At 29.1% G+C, this 25,641-nt stretch overlaps 1 long non-coding RNA gene across 1 annotated transcript in view; it reads right to left on the bottom strand.

The window, feature by feature from the left end:
- Positions 1–2,153: 2,153 nt before the first annotated feature.
- LOC122273834 (uncharacterized) overlaps positions 2,154–25,641 on the bottom strand; it is a 43,860-nt gene continuing 20,372 nt past the window's right edge. Inside the window, exons 2-3 of the long non-coding RNA XR_006227791.2 lie at positions 8,243–8,355; positions 2,154–2,415 (exon numbers count right to left, since the gene is read on the bottom strand). This is a non-coding gene — a long non-coding RNA (uncharacterized lncRNA). The remainder of the gene's footprint in view (positions 2,416–8,242; positions 8,356–25,641) is intronic.

Genomic DNA, 25,641 nt, shown 5'->3' with positions numbered 1-25,641 from the left:
GTTAAATCATGATCTTCTATAACGACTGTAACGAATCAAGCTTTACTAAAGCGACAGATTTTTATAATTAAATAAATAATTAAAAAAATAAACATTTATTCGTAGCATCAATTACAATCAACAAGCAAAATTAAATTTAAATTCCAATAGCGGATTAAAATAAACTTTACAAATATAAATTTAAATACCCGTACCGGTTTAGTATAAACCTTGGAAAAGTAAATTGAAAGATCCGTAATGGGTTAGCATAAACCTTATATACGAACTATAACTGTTCTCAACAGAAACCAACTCATTCTTCAACGTTCCAAAAATTGTTTTGCTCTTTTTTTTCTTGTCCATTATTTTCATGATCTTGTTATATGTTTCTAAATTCATGCTTGTGTAAGCTAGATAATTTTTAAGATATTTTTAGGACTCTATTTTACCATTATTTTTTGTAACGTTTCCTTTAAATCTTATAGCTCGAGAACTGCTTAACTGATCTCGTGTTTTAACATGAAACATTGCGTCAGCGAGCAAGTTAAAAATATTAATCGCTGTTTTTGTACATTTATTTCTTACAATTTCATTTTACTTGAGTAAAATAGAGGCCTTCAACCTGGATTCAGAGGAACACTTTCCCTAAAACTTTGACAAGGGTTCCGCAAGTAATCTCTATTTGTTATATCAAAGCACCAAAAGTTTAATATAATTTTTATAAAAGATAAAATTATTAAAAGAAAAATAATGAAAAAAAAATAGTGCGTGGAGGCCCTCCTCGCGGAAGAAGTTAAACTTCGCAACCTGCGACGTTAATTGTAGAAGAATCAGCAGTCGTAGAAGGATCACTAGTCCTATTCAACGACTCTTTTTCCTGCTCCGCTCGCTTCCGTGCTCTGTAATCACGGTAATATTGTGCATTTTTCCCTCGTGGACCTCTTGAACCANGCCGGTATCATGCCAGCTTCTCTACAACATCGCAACAGTGTCTACAACATTGCACTGCCTATTTTAGTGGTCATGTTTTTACATCAAACATTGCAAATTAAAAATGACGTTGGTACAACAAAAAAAGAAAATCTGTATTTGCGTGACAAGCCCTGAAATGTAGGCCATATCATAAAGATTAAGAATTTCAAGGCAACCCATGATCGGAATGATTGGAAGTATCATCCTACGCCGTTAGGGGCACATGCCTATTATAGGTTATGTATTTATGTTCGTGCACAATTGAATCGGTATTTTTGTTCATCTAAATTATCCTAATTTGTAACTAGTTTTATTTTTTTCAATAATTATTGTTTTAACCCTTTGAAGCAGATGAAACACCGATGTACCATTTACATATTTGTTTTTCCTGACATTCTAATTATAAGTAAAAATATATTTCGATATTTTTTAATTATAAAAAATCACTAATATTTACTAAAAAATATGTTAGACTATCTGAATTACATTTTAAAATTAAAAATTTAATTAAGAACAAAATTAAAAAAGTAGCTTTTTTTTTTCTCCATTTATATTCAAAAATTGATTTTCTAAGTTAAAAAATATTTCAAGGATTAATATCTGTTTCTGTTAGATCTAAATAACTGCAAATAAGAGTAAATTTGGAAAACAAAAAAAAAATTTTGGGAAGTGAGCCCTATTTGAAAGTTTCATGCTGTATTTCATTACTATCAACTATTAAAATGCTAAATAGTATATGTTTCACTTATTTTTTACCTAAATTAATACAAAATAAGGAAAAATGTGTTTAATAAAATTTTGCGACAGAGGGTTAAATTGCATTCATATAGGTTCATCGGTTGTATCATATTTTATTGATTTGGCGATTAACTTTCATTGCTCGCCAATCTGTCTGCTAAATCAGCAAATTACTATACTACAGTTTTTTTTCCAAACCTATTTGTATACAATTACTAGAAAACATAAATTTAACTTAAATTGAGATAATTTAAATAAATAAAAACACCAGTTCAAATATGCATGAAGAGTTAGTCTGAAATAAAAAAGCGCCTTTACTGATGTACGACTATAGTTCCGGTCGTAGTTTGCATTGCAATTCTCTATGCTTATGATGTGCCCTACCTACTCTGACAGCTTGTATACTGAACCTAATCATGCTCTATATGTTTATTTGAGAGTTTTAGTATTAATTTTTTTCATACTTCTGGCGACATGGAAAGAAAGCTACTATATAAAGAAGCAATAGAGTTGTACAATGTCAAAACAAATAATGTAAAGTGTGAAAGATTGAAATACCAATGATTTTTCCTTCGAGTATTTTGTCTTCTCCTTCAGTTTATTGTTCTTCTGAATTTGTGTTCTATGTGTTAGCACTTTTTCATTTTTTGTAACTGTTATTTGCTTTTGTTTCTGAGGTTTTAGGATTGGCACTTTGAGTTTATCTCTAGCATACTGAGTGGAGACCTGGAAGAAAATGGTATAAATCAATCATTGTTCAATGCTATTCTTTTTCAAAAAAACAATTTTATATATAACAAAAATGGTCTGTAGAATCTTGAATGCATAGAACTAACAAAAACAATTTTGTGGTTTGGAATGTTCTCAAGGGCTTAAAATATTACCTAGAATAAATAATATCAGTATCGGTTAAAGTAAATATTAATTAAGGGTAATGTGACATGGCATTGAAAACGAAATGCGAAATTATCAGAAATATATACAGAGTGTCTCAAAACTTTCACTAACATTTTTGGTAGAAAATACAGTTTTTTAAGATAAAATTTGCAAGTTTTTAAGGATTCATAAAGAATACAGTATAGGTTTTTTATGTAAATGCACTTATAGGTTAAAAAAAAATCTTTGCTGTTAAATACGAAATTTTCAATGACCATTTCGCACATATGTCGATGAGTTTCATTGATAAGGCACTCGCATAACACAAGCGTAGGTGATAGACTTTCAAAAACTTACAAAGTAAAAAGTTCAATTGTGCTAAATTGTATGATCGGAATGGATAATCTGCCATCAAAACTGGACCAGTAAACGGCCTGACGATTATCAAACTATTTTTCAACAATTAAAATGCGTTGTTTTTTCGTATAGTTTGCAGTATAATGTTTAATAATAACCCTGAAGTTTCAACTGCCACTCTGCCTTTTTTGGTAGCAAAATGACGAAAAAACCATAAATAGAAAATAGCATAAAGGGCGCAAAATTAAAATTCGCTAAAATATCGGGAAGCTATTTATAAATAAACATTTTAGTAAAAAATATTCAAATATTTTTTTACAACAACATTTCCTTTTAGCGCAGTATCATTTGTTGCTAATGTTCTAGAATTTAAAACAATATTCTTACGTGCGTAATTTGGAACTTAATCTCTGTCGTAGCATGGCTCTTGAAAAAGCAGTCGGAACGCAATCATTGTTACATCAAGAAATCTGTGATTCTGTAAGCTTCCAGACATCCTAGGAAAAGTCTGTGCATTTTCTGATTAGAGCGTCATAAAATGTGCGAAATTCAAATTCTCGCCAATTGCGGGGCATGTAGAATTTATTGCAACATTTTGCAAATAATGAAAAAAGCCATGCACAACAAACGTCGGGGACTTCGAGCATATGAAGTTTTATCTTTTGGGCCAATTCAATTTCGACGTGTTTAACCAACAGGCTCCCTCTGATTCAGAATGCGATGAAGTGACTTTAAACAGCAGACGGCAGAGTTATAGAGAGAATGGATTGGTAAATTTGTAAAACGATAATGATGAATACTTGAATACACTTGCTGACCACTTAAAAAAATAGAGGAAAACTGGACCTTTTAAATGTAAATAAAAAATTATTGAATCTATTCGTTTTTTTTTCTTCATATGCACAGAAACGAAGGTTAATTTCCTTTGTCAATTTTTTTAATGCCTGTAATTTAAATACTGTAAATATAAGCATTAGATAATAATTTATTACGTTGTAACAATTCAACTATGAATAACAGTTCACGCACTCATGCATCTATACTCCTTGCAATTTAAATTGGCGTCTCAAGGTCACATTTTCTACCTTCGCCGCTTGGTAACGATGTGACAGGCAGCAACGCTATTTTGTTTATTCACATGTCAATTAAGGAGTATCTATAACTTTTAACTGTATGTTATTATAATACTATTATAATACTATTATAATAACGTACAGACGTTGGAAAAAAATGCAAGATTTGTGGATACCCTGGTAACGGAGAGAAGAAACGCCGGGTAATCGCGTAACCTTGAAAAGCCGATTCTATTTTCAAACACTATAATTCTCTATTAATAGTTAAATTTTGTAGTCAATAAACATTGCACAATTAACCGAATGAATAACTTCAAAAAATTATAAATAATTATTAAAAGGCTAAACGGTATCCATAACATACTTAGAAGATAGCTGTGATAGCGTAGCTAAAGAAGCGTAGATTCAGTATTATGCTCAAGTAAATAATAAAATCTCAAGTTTAAAAAAAAGTTATTTGCAATTAGGATCAAATTAAAAAATATGTTATTTATCTTTCCAACAGAAATTATATAATTTAGCAATACACCGAATCTTAGTTCCGTTTCAAAAACGCAACCTCTATAAAGGTTTACAATTAGGTACTTGTATCTCGAGAAGAGAAAAGTGATTACGCCTGACTGTGTGATTTAAATCTGATTTAATTGAATATTTGTAAGTGACGTCATGCTTGTGTGTCGAACCTGATTGGCTTCTGAATATACAAATGGCATGATTTACCTATGATAACGACACTTGTAAGTATCCTATTCTAGTTCGAGTATGACATAATAAACCATAAATCTTGAATAAACTTAAAATTCTGTTAGGCAAGCATGGCCAAACAAGTGGGCCGGGGACCCAAACGGACGGGGATTCGTCGACTAGTTTATTACATTAAAGCAAATTAATATGATATAATAAAACTGATTTTAGTTAGTCCAAAAATCTGTTTAACTTAAACTAGATAAGTTTTAGATAATTTAATCATTCTCTATAAAAGTATAACTTTACAAAATCTAACACTGGTTAAGTAACAGTATTTAAAAGGAAATAAAAGATTCTTAACTAAAAAAGTAAACTAAAAAAGTCCGTTTGTTAGGCAAGCATGGCCAAACAAGTGGGCCGGGGACCCAAACGAACGGGGATTCGTCGACTAGTTTATTACATTAAAGCAAATTAATATGATATAAAAAAAAACTGATTTTAGTTAGTCCAAAAATCTGTTTAACTTAAACCAGATAAGTTTTAGATAATTTAATCATTCTCTATAAAAATATAACTTTACAAAATCTAACACTGGTTAAGTAACAGTAGTTAAAGGGAAATAAAAGATTCTTAACTAAAAAAGTAAAGATAAAAAACTATTGCAAGAAAAAAAATTAATAAACAGTAAAACATGTGAAAAAAATAGATTGGGATACCAGTTAAGATTATTAAAAGGTTATGAGACATAAATAAGCACGTTTCACAACGATACGTTTTGAATGCGGTGGGAATTTTAATGAAACCATTGTCTGAGGGTCGCAATTAAAAGAAAGAAAAAAAAAGACATGTTCCGAATTCATGGGCGTAAAATTCAACACGTGAAGAAGAATGATGAAAGTGGGTGGACATGACAATAAAGAATTGCTTCACAATTGGAGGTAATCAACAGAATTCAAACCGATGGAGAACTGAGTGAATTTTCATATCAAATTTTTAATTAAGTACTTCAGTTTTTTATTTAAAAGTAATTGAGAACAAAATAAATAAATAAAAATTTATGAGATAATAAAAGATATGAATGAAAAAGAAATTTTGTTCATTACTATAATTTGTAAAGAAAACAGTTTTTTTTGCGAATGTTTCCAAAAATAACGTGGCCAGATGTTAACGCTTTTACGGTATAAAAAAAATATTTCATAAATGTAACATAGTGAATAATGAATCATACATAGCAATAATAAATCATAGCTAATTAATTAATACGTAATTATTTTATGCCTAAAAACGTACAGTCTTTCACATTAAAGTTTGAAATCCTATTTTGTATGACAATAAGATATTGTAAGTGTTGTACCCTTAGACAATATCTCACTATTAAATAACATATAATATCTGACGAAAAAAACGAATTTACGCAAGAATTGAAACTGTTTTTCCACACCACGGTCAATCATCACTGAGTAATAACTCTCAAGGAAGAGAGGCGGTGTCATGCTGAAATATACATAACATATTTCCTGACATTTAAAAACCAAATTATTTTCTTATCTAATGCATTTTCAATATATAAAAATCATTAATATAATCTGTTATCCTTTTATACCACAACCTTAAGTGCAGAATAAAATCAATTTTTAGAGATTCCCTATTCATTTTGACTAACACATTAGCATAGAATTCGAAAACCATCTTATGGTTGCTAATGATCTGGGTTCATTAAAATTCTCTATTATTTCTCACACTTTCTTATTATACACTCTTCACTTATACACGTAGGGCCAAGAATGCGTAAGGATAAGAAAAAGAGCCTCGGCATTAAATTTTATCAATTAATAGCAAATAGATGGACTCCTCAACTTTCCTTGGCGAAAACTGTGCTAACGTATATTATTACACTCGTATAGCCAATACATGGACTCCTCAACGTTCCTTGGCGAAAACTGAGCTAACGTATATAATTACACTCGCATAGCCAATACATGGACTCCTCAACTTTCCTTGGCGAAAACTGTGCTAACGTATATAATTACACTCGCAAAGCCAATACATGGACTCCTCAACTTTCCTTGGCGAAAACTGAGCTAACGTATATAATTACACTCGCATTTTTGATTTGTTGGTGGACGGAGTCATCAGTCCTCCGGACGTAAGTCGTACATATTTTAAATTTTTATATATTTTATAGAGTGTGTGAGAAATAATGGAGAATTTTAATGAATCCAAAACATTAGCAACTACATAAAGGTTTCCGAATTCTATGCTAATGCGTTAGGCAAGAACAGAAAATTGCTAAAAATAGATTTTATTCTGCTGTCAACTCAAGGTTGTGGTATAAAAAGATTACAGATTATATGAATGATTTTTATATATTGAAAAATATTTAAATAAGAAAATAATTTGTTTTTTAAATATTAGGAAATATGTTATGCGTATTTCAGCATGGCAGGGGGGTATCAGTTTTCCATCTTTTTGATTTGCCAAAATTAAAACATCCTAAAAATAGAACAGGTGACAATCTAATCATTATTTTTGTGGAAATGGACATAAATTGTTCTTTCCCCTTGATCTTCAACGGTGAATGAGAAGCAATCACGGAGATTGGAGGGCGAAGCGAACTGGTGGTAGAGCCTCCTAGTTATCTAAAGCTATACATATAACAATTGATACAAGGAAAAGTAGGAAGAACATGATGTATCTTGATCAAATGAAAAAATATGTAAAAATTTAAATATAAATAAAAACCCAATTTTTTTTTAAATATTTAAAAATATTTCATAATTTAAACTTTACCTTTATTACTATCTTACAAAAATAATAAAATTAAATAAAAATATGTGGAAATATATTAAATATGAGTTTTTGCTTTGCTTTTATTCATTTTTGTATTGCTTTTATAATTTCATCAAGCATTTTAATTTTTATTAATATTTGTATTTGTATGTAAATATAAAAATTAAGATAAAAAAGATATTTTCATCAAATAGGAGAAAAATGTTAGTTTAAACATTGGAAAAGAGTAAATTTGAATTGAGATTTATTTAAATAGCTCACAATTTGAATTTTCCGTTAATTTTTTATCTTACATAAATGTTTAAACTGAATAGAAAGAGAATTGTAGAATCCATAATATGTAAACCTATTGTATTATTTTTAATTATCTTTTCCTCTTGAGGGAGCTTAAGAGTCTTGTTTCAAAACCGCTGCAACCGCACTTTAAAAAAATGATAATTAAGAAAATTAGAAAAGTAAAGAAATATTTTTTTTATGAATAAGAAAAAAATATTTCACTTTATTGATAACCACAATTTATTTATCAATAGCATGAAGTTATGAGAAATTAGAATTTCGCTTTGAACTGAAGTAAATTTAAGAACTATTTTAAAATTGGTTCAAACCTTGAAAAAAAAGGAGTTAAAAAATGAATAAATAATTAAGCTAAAATTAACTTCATAAATGCATTTTATCGAATTACTTAAAAAAAAAATTTTCTTTTCACAAAATAAAATTATTTCTAAATATTTTATTTCTTAAATTGAAGAATACCATGAAGTAATGGTTACTTTAGTTTTTTCTCTCTGCCAGATGGTGTTACTGCGTTTGTCTTTTTGTATTTCCTTAGTCTTTACTATTGTTCTCTGCCTTACTAACTCTACTTCCATTACCTTCATCTGAGCTGCAAGAAGAAAAGAAACACCATTGAAAATTAAAATATATGATTATTTAAGAATTTAATAATTTAATCAAAGCACTTGAATAAATTATTTCTGTGATAACTAAGCTTTGAATCGGTCTAAGAAAACTATTTTCTCATAACACTGAAGANTTTATTCCTGGATTATATGTATATATATGTAGTTAGAAAAATAATTAAAAAAATTGGTGTAAATACGTATGTTCTCATCAGGACGCATTCCTTTACATGGCGAATAGCGACATTTCAAATTAAAGAATAAGATAAAAGTTATTTTCTCCAATGCGTCTATGTCACAAAAAAATTTGAAAAAAAATTAAAATGAAAATGAATTTAAGATGAAAGAATAAAAGCGGAAAACAAACTTTCCGATCTGGTGTAAAAAAGTAAAAATGCATCATAATTAGATAAATTAATCTAAGAGTTAACTAATGTTGCTAAGAAGATAAAATAGAAAAATGTGCTTCTAGCTTATATATTTCCAGCTCTTCCTTCTGTTTTTTTTATTGAATTACGCTGTATTATTGAATTAAGATGTATTTTGAAGTTCCTTCTTTATTCCCTCAGTTACGACAGATCAAGATGGGCCTCAGCCTTTTTCAAAAATTGATACAAAGTGACCCTTTCTTTAGTTTTGTCTTTCTACGCAGTTTCTTTTTTAGATCGCTATTGAGGCTGTTTAATCACCTAAGATTTAACCACCCTCTCTTTCGAATGCTGGTCATTTTGATGATAAATATTTTTTTGATGGACCTAGAGTAATTAAGGGAAATTATTAAAATTTCTCATCTTTGCTACACAGCAGGGAAGAGTTTGGTACAATACTTTGATTTTTCTTCGTCTTTAACTAAGCTTTGAATCGGTCTAAGAAAACTATTTTCTCATAACACTGAAGAGTGTCCATTGTCAATTATAGAGAGGTGGCGAAAAAAATTAATTAATAATTTATAATTAGTAATTTATATTAATAATTAATAATTTTTCATAATTCAGTGAAGTATTCTACGGCTATTTAAAATCTCTTAATAGACCATGATTAATTAGGATGTTTTATTGAAAATTATGATAAAAAGGATAAACAACAAGAAGCAATGAATAATGACAAAATAAAACATTTAGCGCACTCTGAAACTTTAATTCTGGAAAAGGGAACAAGTTAATGTATATAGAAATATTAAAATGCCCTTTAACAACTATCACACCTAAAATAATTATCAAAAGATTATGAGCAGAATGGTCCGATTAATCCAATTTGTCGTTAAAAGTCATTTTTGATCATTACAACTAACATTCTTACTTCGCAAAAAAATTTTCTTCAACAGATAATTGAGTTTGTAACGTATGATTTAAACCGTGAAACGCCCAGATAAAACAAAATCAGAATATAATTATAGAATTAAAGAAAATGATAACAGAATACCAGCCCTGCAATGAGGTCATTCGTGAATTAAACATTTGGGAGAATTTAAACAATTACTAGGACACCCCTGATTACAAAGTGCTCTTTAGTCAAAATTAATGCCTCGGAAACAGCCACTTTAACACGAACACTGGTAATGTTTACAATTTATATCAGTTGAGTTAACATCGAATTTAATGCACAATTATCGCAATCGGCTGTTTTGAACCGAACTTACGTGGTATTTCGTTATTTAAGGGAAACAGATGAAACAGTATTATAAAATATGTCTGACGCGAAATAAGAACGTAAGATGAAAAAAAAAAGTAAACACCATTGAAATTTGTGTTTTAAGGAAATTCAGAAACTTAATGAAGTCTTGTGGTAGAAATAATTTATAAATTAAAATCTTACTAATTTCTATATATATAGATACACATTTATTTTGATAAATTGCATTATCTATTTAGTATTTAAGTTTTAACGAACAACAATTTTTCAAACTTGAACAAATTTTAGCTAACTCCCGATAATTTCTACGTTTTTCTTTTAAAAAATTGCATTATACTATATTTAAGTTTGAGTTTTCAAATCATTAGCAAGGAATAATTTTTCCAATTTGGAGGATCTTTGCGACACAAATTTGTAGAAATTACTCCAGCTTATTTCTATGTATTTGTAGGAAATTGCATTATCCATTATTGACGTTGAAGTTTTAAAATTTTTAGCGAGGAATAATTCTTCTAACTCAGATAATCATCATACGCAGAGAAAAAAAGTATTATCAAAACTACCGGAATATGGTAAAATTTACAGTTTTTCAAACTCTGTGGAAATACCGAAAAGTTCAGTAATTTTTACCGAAGAACTTTGGTAATTATTTTGGTAAAATTGACAATAAAATATTGCTTTTAAATATGCTATGAAATTTTGAAATTTTATCATGATACCTTAGAGCACGGCATAAGGAACATTTATTCATTTAAATTTACTTTTCAGTTTTATATTTTTTGATCAAATGTGTGGTAATAACAACTATAATTCTGAAAACCAGAATTTCCGGTAAACTGTTGCCATATTAACGGAAAGATTACGAACTAAATGGCTTAAATATCCCATAGTTTGATTTTTATTACTAGAATTATGGTTATTTTCTTACTAAAAATGTTATTACCATGCAGTACGGTAATTTTACCAGATTGTTTTTCGGTGTGGTGCCCTTCTTTAATCATTTAACGTCTCTATTTATTTACGATTGGTGTTTAAAAGTACGAAAGAAAAGTAATATTTCTAACTCGAACAATACTTAAGCTAAAAGAAAAAAAGAAAATCCGAAAATTAGACTATTTCGAAACTGAACAAGCATTATAACGTTTTAGTGGGCATAACCACCGCAGACACAGGACAAAAGTTTTCTTTAGCTTTTGCGAATACAGCATGAATCATAAAAAACGCTACTAAAAGGATAGCGCGTAAATGGAACAATTAGCAAAGAGAAGGGTGGAAAAACGCTATATTTCGTCTAATGTCACCTCCAGCTTTGATGATGTTATTCAGATATAGGTCACATTTTGAATAATTCCTTTAAGAGCGAAGAGTACTTTTTTATCAGCAGCATAATTTTAGTTGGATACATTTGTTCAGCATGCTCTGATACATTGCTTGTGCTCCATATTACGAAATTCTGTATTTGCTTTCCATCGCATATGAATTCTATTGTTGTATGTTTTATCGCTCCACGAACCAGAACATTTCATGGAGCGTATCATTAAAATAAATATGTATTTTCATTGAATGGTTCTTGTTTTTCTACTACATTTTCTATTCTACATACGCGTTGAATTATTACCATAGTTTTTACGCAATGTTTGAGTTCTTTTTTTTTCTTTCAAAAAAATATTTTTGCCGGTAGGCTTGTACTTTTAGTATTAGTGATAATTCAATGAATTAGTTTTGTGCACGGAGGAAAAAAACTATGATAAAACTACCGTACTGTATGATAAGGAAATTTTGCTTTAATAATACATAATTTTGGCAATAAAAACCAAATTATAAGGTATTTAGACCATTAATTTGTTAATTTTTCCTTTTATATTATAGCGCTTTATCAGAAATCCTTATTTTCAAAATTATAGTTTTTCACACATTACAAACAAATATATAACTGAAAAGTAAATTTAACGGAATTAATTTTTATGACATGCTCTCAAGTATCTTGATAAAATTACCAAATTTTACCACATTTATCAAATTTAGATATTATAAAACCATATGTTATTGTTATTTACCCAGAATCATTTCTAAGCGCTTCAGTAAAAATTACAGGTCTTTTTCAGTGCTTCCATAGAAACAGAAGCATGGTATATTTTACCATATTCTGATAGTTTAGAAAGTAGTTTTTTTTCAATGTATAATGCAATTGAAATTGATTCAGGATATTTAATAAAACAAGAACAAACAAAACAATAACAAAAACAAGAACAAAAAGTAGTTCATTGAATAATTTTTTTAAAACTTTAATAAAAGGAAAAAAATCTACAAAGATTGTCCGTCTTTTGTTGATTTTTATTATTTAAGCAATGATATTGGATTCCTTTAAAATAGTAAATGACAAATATATAGTTTTTGAATTGCAATGCGAAATCAGTTTTAATTACGTTTTTCTTCTAATTGAACTCAAGCGAGATTAAAGCTTCGAGTTTAAGTTTGAGGAATATTTGTGTTGTATAAGGAATTAAATAAAAAGAAAACGGGTAAAAACTTAGATCTAATATGAAGCTAGTACAAATTATATTTTGATTGATGTTTTGGAAATCGAAGTCACTTTAGTATAACAAGCCATGGATTTTAAGGAATAGTAATATATATAGTTATAAAACTATAATTTCCTTTACCATAATTGAACTTCTAAATTTACTAAATAAATTAGTAACTTTACTAAATTTTGTTTTTACTTTTGATAACAATAATCATATGCCAATGACTAATGTTATAATATAGTTCTATATAGTTCTTAGAGCAAACTTGATTGTGGAAATGTTATATTTAATAAGTAATGCTTATTATGTATACGAAAATGAATTCTTGTCCATAATCATGTACTATAAATGCTGGTGAATTAATATTTTATTTGCAAAATAATTATAAGTTCTGCAGTTATAGGAATGCAATTTATTACTGATTTTAGTTCCAATTACAGAATAAAGAGAAGCTTTTGTAAACTGCAATAAAATAAATTTTTCCTATATTTTAAGGCCCCGTATTTTTGATACTTTTTTTAAAAAAATTTTGTGTACCACCACTTTATTTTAAGTAGCATCGTTTCAAACTGGATACAAATCCTTCATTTTTCCTGCATATAAGCAAGCTTATTTTTTATACTAAACTCCATTAAGCATTTATATCCATTATTTTTTATTCTGAAACTTGATTTATATTAAACTCGATTAAAAATTTCATAGCATATTTCATTGTATGGAAAAATGAAACTTCTAGAATAGCAGTCAAATATTATATTTTGCTACTTCGCGTTAACAAGAAAAATAAAAGATAAAATATATTCGTTATTACAGTAAATTATTACAAAAGATTGGAATTCTTTGTCTGTAACAATTACAACACACTATTTACAAAAACTAATTCCTCACGTGTTCCATCGAATCAATCAATTTTATTTTTAAAAACAGTTCAAATGCCAAGTTTAAACTTCAATTATTTAAAGACACCAATTAATCATTTAACTGGGCATACCGAAATCCAGTTAAATAATTCTAATATCACAAAAAATGGTTTTGTTTTTTTAAGTAAATAATTTTAATTTTAATTCCAAGGAATTAAATTCCTTCTAATTGTCTAATTTTTTTTATAAGTCATTTAGGGATGTATTTGGTTGTTGTTGTTATTGTTGTTAATTTACGTCGCACTAGAGCTGCACAATGGGCTATTGGCAACGGTCTGGGAAACATCCCGGAGGATGATCCGAGGACATGCCATCACAATTTTGATCCTCTGCGTAGGGGATGGCGCCCCCACTTCGGTGGCCCGACGACCTGCGCGCGAAGTCGAGCACTTTACGGTAGCACAGTTTAACGAGGACCAATACCGCACACCCTCGGTCCCTACACAGACTGATCCAAGTGGTCACCCCCCCCCGCACACTGACCGCCGTCAGTGATGCTTGCGTTAAGTTATTTATAAGTTATTTAGGGATGTATTTGGTTGTTGTTATTGTTGTTAATTTACGTCGCACTAGAGCTGCACAATGGGCTATTGGCGACNGTAAATTATTACAAAAGATTGGAATTCTTTGTCTGTAACAATTACAACACACTATTTACAAAAACTAATTCCTCACGTGTTCCATCGAATCAATCAATTTTATTTTTACAAACAGTTCAAATGCCAAGTTTAAACTTCAATTATTTAAAGATATTAATTAATCATTTAATTGGGCATACCGAAATCCAGTTAAATAATTCTAATATCGTAAAAAAATGGTTTTGTTTTTTTAAGTAAATAATTTTAATTTTAATTCCAAGGAGCTTCTAATTGTCTAATTATTTTTTTATAATTTATTTAGGGATGTATTTGGAAGCTCGTTCACTGAGAAAAACAGAATAGCCAAAGTTTAGGTCTCTTAGACCCGAAGCAAAACTTAAATTCTGGTATGTAACTACTTGAACTATCTTTCTGAAAAGCATTGTCTTTATTTTAAAAAATAAAATAGCTTAAGGATTTAAAAAAAAAGTATAAAATGTTTAAAAAATCTGATTTGGTGAGGTTAAAATATTTAAGTGTTAACCTTAAAATGATTTTTTATCTCTTATTTAACTGTAGTTTCTATTCAGTTTTATTTTGATTATATAAATATTTCGAATAAATTTGTTAAAGTTACTATCAACTATTTTTTAACGATTATACTGTTTATATTTAACCAATTTTTTCATTACCCTCAATCATTTTTGTTGAATTTTTTATTAAACATGAAATAAATTATATTTATTTTGTATTTATTTTTTCATTACCTTCAATCATTTTCGTTGCATTTTTTATTAAACATGAAATAAATTATATTTCTTTTGTATTTATTTTTAAAATTGATTTTAAGTAAAATTATACTCGATGAACGTATGCAATCAATATAACAAATACAAAACTGTGTCATCTTATTAGGAATTAATTTTACGTACTTTTTTAATCTTTAAAGTGAAAAATATTTAATAATTTTTTATACAATAGAAATATTCTAAATTGCAATTTTGAGTAAAACGATTAGATTTGTTTTTATCCAAATAGAATTGAAAACTAAATCTATTCAGAAACAAAAACAATAGTGGATCTTTTAATTTAATAATTTTTATTGATACAACAATCTGCTTAACCCCTTATAAGATCACCAACTTCACTAATTTTTAAATATAATTTAGAAGCTATTTTCTCACCATGATTCTGTACGAATATCTGCTGATAACTTCAGAAAATGGAAAAAAAAAGTATCAATAAATGGTATTATTTTTATAAATGTGGATAACAGTGAAGGTCACGTGGGGTCAAAAAGAGAAGGCAACTCTGGAAGCTATTTTTGCTTACGCATTATGCGTTTGTTCATTTAATAATTTCTCACTGAGTTTGTTCAAAGTTAAACACAGAATTTATAAATTCCTTCATTTATAAGACCAAATGTTCAAGTGTTTTACTGCCAGTTCTTTACACTAAGTGAAATTTTGAACATCCAACTCACCTAGCCAAGAAAAAAACTTTCTTAAAAATCAAATCAATTTTAGGTAGAATTTCTTTCCTAATGAATTTCTTTTCATAAATCAATCTCAATGCCAAAAATATTTTAACATAAAATACTAGAAAATTAAAGGCCTTATAAAGAGTTAAAGGAACAAAAATGACAGGGAATTGTTCAGTTATCAAGCATGGGTCGGAGCCCTTATAGTATAATAGAAGGAAGATAAAAAGATAAATTCAATAACAATATATTTGCGCATATATCAGACGTATAGTTTTGATGCTTTATAATTATTTTCATTTAAAGCGTTTCGTCATTTAAACTTCGTCTCTTATTCATTTACCGCAAATTCTGACTCACTATTTTGATTGTTTTCTTTCTGGGAAAAGGACGAGCCAACTTATCTCATCAACAACAACATTTTGAGTTTGCACTGCAGCAGAGTTTTCTTTTTTCTTTTTCTTCTTTTTTTTGTTAAGGTTGCTTTCCTCTGATAATAAAGTGGAGGAAATAATAATTCTACTTTCATATTTTCTGGCAGAAATTGTGACAGTTCTAAAATAAATTAATTTTCATACTTTTTTACTGTACTTCTTTTGATCTGTGAAGTGAATTCAACTAAAGTAATAAGTTGAGAAATGAAATATGATAAGGGCATATAAGCAGCATATAATATGAAAAAGCATAGAATATAACGAGATTTGATTTAATTCTTATGAAGTGCTAGTATTGATGATAATTAAAAGTGTGTTTTATAATTTGTAATGTAATGATTTATAAATTAAACAAAAGATAGGTTTAATCGTTGATGTTCTTTACGTTTTTTGAATTCTTTACTTAGTCATCACAGTACAATTCATACATTTTGTAAAATTATTGATTTGATGAATGAACTATATATTTTGTAAAATAAACTATAAACTACTTCGGCAAAATATCTCATAACTATAAAAATATTTTGCTGCCTGAAACGTTAAAAATATTTTACATTAAACAAAAAACAATATAATTTTTAACAGGCAGTAACTAATTTTAAAAATTGTTCCGTAATATTAAATTTTAAAATTTTATTTTTCAATTAACATAAGCTGTAATTTGTAGTTGAGTAATAATTTGGTGTGCATTAATAGCTTGCCAGTTGCGTAACCATAATTTTTTTTAGTAAAGTAACTTGTAAATTACTTCTGTAGCGTAATCTTAACTAAAAGATAATTTTGCTGTTTTATACATTAAAAAAAATTTTGTAGTAAAAAAAGCATGAATATAATTCGTTTAAACATGAGCTAGCAAATATTGGAAATCATTTCTTAATTTAAAATTTTAAAATTTTGTTTTTCAATTAACATGAGCTGCATTTTGTTGTTGAGTAATAATTTGGTGTGCATTAATAGCTTGTCTGTTATGTAAATTCTGGAAGCTAATTTTAGCAAATTTTTCATAGAAAACAACAAAAAGAAGAGGTTCAAATTTAAGAATATATTTTTCAAAGAAGGGTTATCTTGTTTTTCTGATTCTATTCTGAATTTTTTGATGTTATTTTGCTGCTGTATTCAGGCTGGATTAGATAAGATTCCAGTCTAGTCTTACTAGACTAGAATCTAGATAAGATTCTAGTCTTACTTTTAACATTGTAACTATATATCAATTAACAGTGAGCTGGAAAACACCAATGCCACTAAATATGGAACTATCAGCTTGAAGAAGAAAACAGTTAAAAAAAAATAAATATTCTATTTCGGTCAAAAAAATTAGTTTCATGCAGACTAGAATTTTAGTATTGTGACACACATTGTGTTTTTACTGGAAAAAACGTTTTTAATCAATAAAGATAAACTAGGAATTTTTCATGTAATAAAAAATGATGTTCTGTTCAGTTCTATCTTTTATATTGCTGTTTAATTTAAAACATATTGCCGTACATATTTTTCACTGTGTCATTGTACATCTGTTTGACTGGAAAGGCTGGCCAAATGTCTTTCACCAGTATGACGTTTATTTTTCTTATGTAAATTTCTAACATAACCTAATGCATGATACTGAAAGAAAGAAAGTTTCTGTATTTAAATTTGGGTAGAAATATATTTGTAATAAAAAGCATGCTGAAACTAGTTTTGGAAAAGACATCCTATGTTTTGCACACTGAATGTAGCCAATTATTTTAGAATCTTGTGTTAGCGTATTTTTAGATTTTAAATCTATTGTACATCTTATATCAAACTTCTATTAGAGCATAATGCACTCATAACCATATATGATGGAATAATAAATGTGTGATGGAATAATAAACTTATCGGTAAACGTGCAAGAACTTCAAAGACCTGTTTTATAAGCGAAATAGCAAAAATTGTATACCTCTTTAAATTAATTCGAGTACAGCAATTATAAAATTTTTAAAATAGAGGGAATAATGCATTTAGAAAAATTCAAAGCAGAAAAAAAGATTAAATATAAATAAATGAATAAAAGTAAATAAATAAAATAATAAATAAGATAAAAATTAAAAAACTAAAAATAAATGAAAAATAAATAAATTAAAATTAAATTGTTCCAATAAGTACTTTGTGCTTATAAAATTCATAAATGTAAAGTTTATTTTGCCATAAGTACTTTGTATTTATAAATATTAAATCCAACTGAAATGTATAAATGTAAGCTGCTTTGATCAAGTTCGTTATGTAAGTAATGGCAAGTATTGTGATGGCAATAGCTCGAGGAAATAAATTTTCCGATAATTCCTACTTAAGTTGTTCGAAAGTTCTCGCGTATTTAATTTCGAGGAACTTTTAAACCTATTACAAACATATTGCCAAAAATTAACAGTACGGTTGTTTTTGGATCATCAATCCATAAATATATTTTTCATCAAAAGCAATTAGGACCAAATTTTATTCCTTTATGAAGATACTGAGCAAAAAGTAAATAAGAATTAAAAATATATTACGTGGACAACGATGTGGAAACAAATGACGTGGAATTTGAATACTTCATTTGAATACTTTCCTTGCTGATCTGAAATGCTATGAAGATTTCATGAATATAGACATTTTCCCCCGGACACTGAAGCATGTGATTTTCGTGCAACAATGATCAGGAGTATATGAAAAAAAAAACTCAAATTCAATTTACTTTTTTAAACATTCATGTCAGATAATAAATAACGTTTTATGGTTGATGGTAAAACATAAATTAATATGGAAAAACTCCCTCACCTATTTCGAAATAAAACACAAAATAAACAATATAGTTTCTTCTTCAATTGGAATGCATTTAAAAGGCACTTCATTAAAAAAGTATTTTATGATTTTCTGACAATTACTTTTCACACATCGATCTTACCTAAAATAAAAGGAAATTTTAACTTGGAACGAAATAGACTATCGAACCAGGAAGAGACGGTATCGTGCATATGCTAATAAAAATTCTTTTACTTCTGAATATTCTGTCTCATTTTTAGAATAAATTGTTGGGACAACCATGGACTCATAGATGAATCATCTGTTCAACCATGGATGTTAGTTGAAATTCGTGATCTCCGAGTAATCAAAATCAAGGAATCTATAAGTTGTAATCCATAGTAATAGCTCGATTTCGATTAATTCCAACTTATAAATAATATCAGTATAACGATTTATGGTTTACGATAAAATATAAATAAAAGTGGGTAAAAATAAATCCATCAAACAATTCGAAAAAAATGGCAAAAAAAAAAACAAAAAAAAATACCTTCTTCACTATGCTTTCAAAACAGGCGTCACTTGATAATGTGTTATATGATAAACAGACAATTAATTATCTTCCCATATACCGAGTTTTAATAAAATAAAAGAAATCGATATAACTTAAAAACAACCGAAGGGTTGAACCATCAGGTTGAAATACGGCCATGTATTTGTTAAATGAAAATTCTTTTACTTTGGAACATTCTATGCCGAATACATTTATTTATAAAATAAGTTTTTTTTTCTCAACGATGGACAAATAATTTTTTCTGCGTTTGAAAATTATCCATTTCATGGGCAAAATTGCTCTTTGCGGAAGTGGAAACCTATGACTTTCGAGGAATCAGAATAAAAAAATTTATAACTTTCAAAAAGCTTGATTTCAACTAATTTCAACTTCTAGATAATAACAATAACATTTCATTGTTGATGAAAATATATAAATATAAGAGGATAAAAATATCTCCATCAAAGACTTCTCAAACGAAATAGAAAATAAAAAAATAGTTCCTTTTTCAGTTGGTTTGCATTCAAAAGGCACGTCACTGAAAACGTGTTATAAGATTTACAGACAATTACTTCCCCATATACCAATTTTTTTTTATATAAAAGAAAGCTATAAACTTGAAAACAACCTAAGCCTCGAACCAGGAAGGAACATGCTCATAAATTTGCTAAATGAAAATTCCCTTACTTCAGAAAATTCTATGCAGAATGTATTTATATATAAAATAAGTTTTCTGGTCAACGATGGACAAATAATTTATTCTTCGTCTGAAAATTGCCCATTTCATGGGCTAAATAGCATTTTTTTTTCTTAAGGTGAAACTCATGATTTTCAAGCAATCAAAACGAAAGAATTTATACTTTCAAATAGCTTCATTTTAATTAATTTACCTTTATGGATTATAATAATAAAGTTCCATGGTTGATAATAAAACATAAAGATAAGCGGATAAAAATAACTCCATCAAACAATTCGAAATGAAATAGCAGATAAAAAAAATAGTTCCTTCTTCAGTTGGAATGCATTCAAAAGACGCGTCACTGAAAACGTCTTATATGATTTACAGACAATTACCTTCCCATATACCAATCTTTCATAAAATAAAAGGAAGCCGTATAACGTGAAACTATAACCGAAAGGTCGAACCAGGAAAGAAATACGATCGTGCATATGGGGTCAGACGGCGGGTCATTGTGTAGCTCCAGTTTTATGTTTCCACCCATTCTCCATTGGGAAACACCATTGAGCTTTGTTAAGAGCCTATTCACGAACTGAATGAGGAAAACATTGTACCAGTCGACTGTGAAAAGAGAGCAATTAGAACAAGTATCATTCCATCAATGAGAGAGATGTTCTGTGAAGAATATACACTGAATAGAATTCGTTAAGAAGGCGTTGATACGATGGAAATAGTGGCTGTCTATTCATTATTACAGTAGTTATGATTAGATATCGCATTTGTAAAGTCAGTTTCTGATTTATCCTTGATGAAATGATGGATAATGCTTAAATGTAATGCGTGTTAAGTGTATGTTAATTGCTAAGAATTAAATGATAATTTGGATATGCGTTTTCTTATCCTTTAATTTACTGCTGAAATATTTTCAAGCGTTCACGTTCAACAGAGATTAAATAGTTTGCCGATTTCCTTTATGTTTGAATGCTAAGATCCAAATTTTATAAAGTAAATAAAGTGCTTCGGTATTGGAAAAGTTAAAACATTATTGTCTTTTCTGGTGGGCTAACATTTTTTACGCCTGCGATCAAGAAATGTTTTGGACTGATGGTTTTGTAAACAGTTTCGTGAGGTGGGTACACTGTAAGAAAAAATATCCTGATCAAATTATGTTAAAAAGTATCGGCACCTCTCTGGATGCATCATTCGTAAAATTTATTTCTCCGTAAAACATTATACAATATATTTCACACTAATAATTATTGAACTACAGTGATTTCACAATAGCTATTAGCGTAAAAATTAGGGTATACCAGAGTTTTTGTTCCGTAATATTTTACGGTGAAAATTAATGGCACTATGGATGCCTATACATTTAACCATAATTTAATCCAGAAATTTTTGCGTTGTAGAACGCAGCGTTTATAAAAACTACCCTTAGTAACCAGCGGTGATTTCGGGATTCGGCATTCTTTTTAAGTCCAAAACCGAGATCAATAAGATTATTTTGTTACCTAAACACACCATACTCTGAGTCCGACATTTTATTAGATAGAGCTCAAAAATTTAGAAAAAAAGGCTAAATAAAATATATAATAGATATTATTTATTTACAGATCAAAAGATATGGTTATTTCTTTTTATAAGCTAATAATTTTTATAAATATTTTTGTTTGATAACTAAACCAAACGAGATTTTGTGTCATTAGTTTAGTTTGAAAATAGTATAAAATTGGGATAAGTCAATCCCGTCTCTGTAAGTAACAGACGAATCGCAGGTTAGAATCCCAAATACATTAAATTATAGTCCCATATACATCTTTTTTTATGGAATTGTCTTCAGGGTCAATTGCTGATACCATGAAAGTTTTCGTTATATTTCTCCCAAGTAACACTAGTACAAGTTCAATTTACTCTAATGTTTTTCCCTGGAGTTCGCTTATATACTGAGTTCTGTAAATGATGCAGAATTGAATTTTTACTACCTCATATATATTACACCTATTGTATGTCCTTTGACTGTGATAAAATAAAACATATTATTTGATAAACAAAGTTTAAATCAAAACTATTTAAAATTGTGATGATAATAATAAATGGTCAAGAAACCAAAGAAAAATTGAATTGCAGATCAGAGCTTTAAAAGTTATTCAATAAGCTACCTTTAAAAGCTACCTGCAAAACGGTACCCTATGTATTTTGTATTTAATTATATAGATGTAGTTCATGTTAAAAAATACTTATAGAGGAAGGTACCTAAGGTTCAAAGGCCTGTTGGAGTTAAACTATTCGACCTGATATTCCTCCGATATTTCGTATTCTAGTTATGGGATGTTCAGTGTATAGTTGTATACAATAGAACATTCTCGAAAAGTCATACACATACCACTTTTTTAATAAATGATCTTTTTCTCTAAAGAGTCAAACTTCCTGGTTTTACTTCACTAGTGGGGTGAAACTGGGTACAAATGCTATATCTTCGTAAAATTTAGATATACTAGAATTTCTGTTGAAAAGTGGGAGATATTTATATCTTCTGTGTAAATTTAAGAAAATTACGCGGGTAATTTACATGTGATATAGTCAAGGTCGCACTCAAGAGGGGGGAGGGGAAAGTGAGGGATAGTTGTCCCGAGACTAGGGACGACTGAAGGCCCGACTAAAATTCTTTATAAAAAATTTAGCGTTTATTAACGTTTTAAAAAAAATGACGAAGATTTTTTTATATCTATACAAAAAGTACAATTTTGTCTTCAAATCTTCCAGAAAATATGAAAACAAGACGTTTTGTGCTTTGAGGATGGGGTTCGCAGGACCTTTGCTCAACCTTGGATATAGTTGGCAAGCTGCATTGTCTTGAGAGAGTATTTTCTTCCTTGTAAAAAAGTCCTATTTCTCCAAGATTTCGTCAAATAATGCTGCGTAATCTTTTTCTTCGTGGTGTTTACTTTTTTTAGGTAATTGAATATGGTGCAACTCACATCTAATTACTAGAAGCTTTCACACTTTACTCTTCATTCAGCTGATTTAAACCTTCATCGCAGCTTATATTGTACTTTATAAACTATATTGAAAGGTGGAACATAAATCACTCAAACATCGCCAAGCACCTAGCCCCACTATTCAGAGCTCTTTTTTAGAAGCCATTTCGGGAATGCCATGTATCAAACGACATGGACAGCGCCTCAGCTGGTACTTCTCTCTCTCAAAACTTTCACTCTAAAACGGGTGAGAAGATTAATCAGTTGTGAAAAAATTAATGTGCTCATTGGTACGTATATATGGCGGTTGTTTTGAGCATCGAATTCAGAACTCCCGGTTCTCCACCAGTGGAGACAGCAACGCCTTAACGATTGCGCTTGTAAAAAGGATAAAGTTTTATTATCCACGAATTGAAAAACTCTTAGAAATTAGTAAATATCAGTACTCTAAAAAATAAACAGGGAAGAGAATAAGAGATCAAATAATACCGAGAAAAATAACTTTTTTCGTGATTTCTCTTTTTCCTAAAAACACGATTTTTAAGCTGCATTTGGAATTTCGTAGCTTTATCCTTACCCGATTTCAGAACATAATTGGCCAAAAGAAAGGGAATAGAATCCATTCAGAATGTTCAACCGACTAACTAGAAAATCACTTTTGGAATTACCTTTAGCTACGCTCTGCTGATATTCGGTTGTTTAAGCAGCATAACAGCATATCTACGTTTATTATTTTACTTTTTCTTTCATTCATTGTATTATGATTCATGGAATAGTTTTTAAAGCAATCACGGTTTCTTTTTTTTTCTTTTTTGTATTTTTGGCTTTACTTCAAGGACGTTATGGTTATAAAGATTAAGAAATTTGAAAAAGAAAATGTAAGAACGGAAGCACAAGTTAAAGAACTTAAAAATGAAGATTATTTTTAGTTATTCAGTTTTTTTTTATTATGTTTATCAAAAAAACATCAATGATCTTTATTACTTTAATCAAATTTTAAATTCCTATGTAAAGATCAAAAATTATTCAAAAGCGTTTTAACTAACTAATTTCTTTAACTAAGAGGAGACCGTTTTTAATTTTTTCATTTTAAAGTTAGGGATAGCGTGTTCAAAAATCTACTTTTAGCAAAATAATATATCCATGTATATCTGTTCATTTAAAGTTTTACTTTTTTGAGAATAGTAATGAATTAGGAATTATCAAGATATGAGTTAAACCAAGGGGTGTAAGTTCAAGAGTTTAGAAAGAAATACAATCGAATAATTATCAAATTTATCTGTTAAGTTAAAATTTCCCTTAATTTTCACACACATATTGTGGTAAACGAACTCATTTATTCCAACCGAAATATAATCTAATAGTTTTTACTTAAATCAAAATGCTAAATTATTGAAATCATTTCACAATGATTTCTTTGGGAACTATGATATCAATCATAAACGTGGACCTTAAGTGTTTATATTTAATAATTTAGAAAGATTTATGTGAGTGAAAGTGTTGTTGTTGTTGAAAGTGCTGATTTGTGTTGTTAGATTGTGGTTGGTTGGTTGGTTCTAATGCCACTTGCCACTCGGACAAGCCTCCTTGGTGAAACCGAGCAAATTTAAGGCAGAGTGTGCGATTCTTGTCTTTCAGTGGCTATGGCCAAGAATTCGACTTCTGCCACACCATACGTCACACCTGTTTATAAGGCGGTCCTATTCATATATCCATTGATTCGTCCACAGATCGTAATTTTGACCTGAATCAGAGAACGATCAATCTCCAATCCAGTACCCCCAGAGGTTTTGATTTGTTATGGGAGCATGGAGGGCTTTGCCACTCGACAGAATTTTAGCGTACATCAGTCACCAACTACACGGGGAGTCTTCGGCCGGCGGGGTTTGAACTCACAAACTCTCGGACATAGCCCAGCGCCCTACCGACCAGGCTATCCCTGCCCTTTGTAAGATTGTTCTCTTACTTATCGATATTTTGCTTAAATCAAACCAGAAATTAATTCTGAGTTTTCAAGTTTATGCCTAAGTTCAAATAATTACCATTTAGATGATTTTTACCTATTCAGCATTTTGATAACAGCGTATTAAAAGTAAACTTAAAGTTCATGAGTTCCAAGCCAAAGTATGATCATGTAATTACCGCGCAAACAAGTGTACTAGTTTGCGCTTTCCTGATCGGCACTTTGGTAAGATCAAATCAGAGGTAAAACCACTCAGCTTGAGATAAGCACTGGAAAATAAAAGAGGCAGATGCGCAATGTTGACCACATTTCCACCATAATACTGCTTTATTAAAAATTGTGGAGCCCAGTTAACCTCCGGAACTTCCATGGCCGACAACAAGCTGTTGCAAAAATGCTTTACTCTTATAATCAGAATATTAAATGCATGTATTATTCTTAATGACATCCAATTGTTATTTTTAACGCAAATTTTCTTATTTCTTTTAAACTCAAATTCTCTCATTTTATTTATTTCTTTTATTTATCTATTGATAATGTTTCTTTTTTTTGGGGGGGTGGGGTGTACTGATGTATTTGATCAACCGCTACGCATCGTCGATTGCTCTGGCCTGACTAGAAATTGAGAAAGGAAGAGACAGAAAAAAAATACAAGGATAAAACTTTTATTTGAAGAAAAACGTGTTCACCTTTATTCTATGGAACACAATAATTTACAGATGAAAAAGATAAACGGGAAGAGCGTCACTATTTTATCAAAATAAAAGAATTTTATGAGACTTGATG

This window comes from Parasteatoda tepidariorum, chromosome 1 (genome assembly GCF_043381705.1).
Source record: "Parasteatoda tepidariorum isolate YZ-2023 chromosome 1, CAS_Ptep_4.0, whole genome shotgun sequence".
Lineage (NCBI taxonomy): Eukaryota > Metazoa > Arthropoda > Arachnida > Araneae > Theridiidae > Parasteatoda > Parasteatoda tepidariorum.
This window is presented reverse-complemented; position numbering and strand designations above follow the sequence as displayed.